Raw genomic sequence first — 2,385 nt, 5'->3', positions numbered from 1 at the left:
TTTCATTGTGATTAGACTAGGACTTGTGGATCCAATTTGATTATCTTCACTTGACTTTTCTTCTTAGTTAGAGGTTGACTAAGTGATGCAATGGATAATTCTCATCACAATTGATGATGATAATAAGGATAGGACTTCCAATTCTCATATCTTGCCAAGAGCTTTCTTAGTTGTTTGTTTATTTCCTTTTCTATTTACATTCCTGTCTCTTAATTCAAAAATCCCAAATCATACTCCTAACCAATAACAAGAACACTTTATTGCAATTTCTAGAGAGAACGACCCGAGGTTTGAATACTTCGGTTATTTTCATTGGGGTTTGTTTTAGTGACAACCATATTTTTTGCATGAGAGGATTCTTTATTGGTTTAGAAACTATACTTGCAACGAGATTTTATTGTGAAATTCTAAACCATAAATTTTCCATTCATCAAAAGATTTGATGAGAAATGAACAGAGTAATTGGGAAGAAAGAGTTAGAAGAAGAGCTAAGTGAAATTAGGGATATGATATTAGAAAGGAATTGTGAAAACGTGAAGTGTACAATCTTTTACAGTAGATTATATACATGTTTAGTGAGGGTTAGACTCGTAGTTACAAATTGATTGGGATTACAGATTTGGTTAGGAGCTAAAATGGGATCTAACAGAATTGTGCTGAGCTGTCATAACTAACTTGGCAGCAGATGCTAAGTGCTAACTGTCTGGAAGGTTGTGGAAGGTTCTGCATCATGTACACTAATATTTTCCTCTTTCCTACTAATTTTACAACCAAAATATGTCACATGTCATTTTCTCATTGCAATTAAAATCAAATCTTTTTCTCCAAAATTAAAGAGTTCTTTCCTCCTCCCTCTCCCTTTATCTATTCCTCTCATTCCTTCAACTACTATATCCCTTTTATATATCATTATCAATTACTAATTACAAATTTGACAATCAAAATGTGCAATATGACATTCTTTAATTGTATTAAAATTAAAATTAAAATATTAAAATTGAAATATAGTTATATTATATATTATATTAAATTGAAAGAAAATATATATTTTTCTCTAAAATTAATAAATTCTCTTCCTAAATTCTCTCATCTATCTCTTTTTTTTTTTAATTTCTCTCTACCATTCTCACACTATATATAATTTATAATTTATATTTTATATTAGTAATTTGAAAATCAAAATGTGTCACCCGATATTTTTTATTATAATTAAAATAAAAAATTTTTCTTTCAAAATTAATAAATTTCCTCTCTTAGTCTTCATCTTTATCTTTCTCTCTTTTCTCTCATTCTCTATTTTTTTTTTATCTTTTTGTTCTACAAAAAATAAAATTAACAAAATAATATAATTCAAATAAAAAATATTATTATTATATACATATTTTTTTAGTTTTTTTATTTAGTTTCAAATTTTCACTTATTATCTTTCTAATCTATATTTTTATTTCTCTTATTTCAAATATTTATTAAATATAATTTGGAGAGAATACTAATGTTATGATTAAAAGCTAAAATCAAGATTCAAATGTTTAAAAAAAATTAATTTTGAGTTAATTTTATAACTATCAGTATATTTTTTTATACTAATATCTAATTATATTTTTATATACATAGAGAAAAATATTATTTTTTGCAAGCGTAAAAATTAATTATTTCTATTTGTGCAATAAACTTAACACCTAATCAAAAGTATACAAGTTAAATCGTTTCAAATTTTAGATAACGAATATTAAAATTACTTTAGTAATAAATTAAACTCTTTCACATGAAAGTAATAACTAAAAATCTTGTTATTTGATTTTTTATCTACGAAGATCCTGGTCTTTTTAGTCGAGGAGAACTTATGTCCCCTATGATTTTTTTGTAAAAGTAGTTTGATTCTGTAAATTTTTTGTACCATAATCTATAATGTCAGGGCAAAATTGACGTAATTTTAAAAATTTATATTCTCGTAACGTAATTATAGGTAAAAATACTAGTTTCTAGCTAAACGTTAAGTTTGTGTTGATTTCGCTAAAAGACTAGACAACATGGTATGTTAAATGTTTTGTTTAATTATTCTGTTAATTCTTATAATTTTACCAAATTTTTAATTAGATCTCTATATTTTTTTTCTTTTAATTTGGTCATACACTATTTTTAATTTTTTAATTAAGTTATTTCTAGTGTAAAAAATGTTAGAGCTAACTGAATATATCTTTGCAAATGAAATACCACATGTATTCTGTGAGAAATATTCTGTTAATTTTTACTTGTTTTTTTTTTAACCAAAGATAGAGAGACTCGAACCTGCAATCTCTTAAGTGAGTATGGGAAGACTATACCATTTAAATTATAGCTCGTTGGCTATTTTTTTTTTTTTTACTTGTTTGATATGAAAATGAT

This window comes from Arachis duranensis, chromosome 10 (genome assembly GCF_000817695.3).
Source record: "Arachis duranensis cultivar V14167 chromosome 10, aradu.V14167.gnm2.J7QH, whole genome shotgun sequence".
Taxonomy (NCBI): domain Eukaryota; kingdom Viridiplantae; phylum Streptophyta; class Magnoliopsida; order Fabales; family Fabaceae; genus Arachis; species Arachis duranensis.
Note: the sequence above shows the minus strand (reverse complement) of the source record.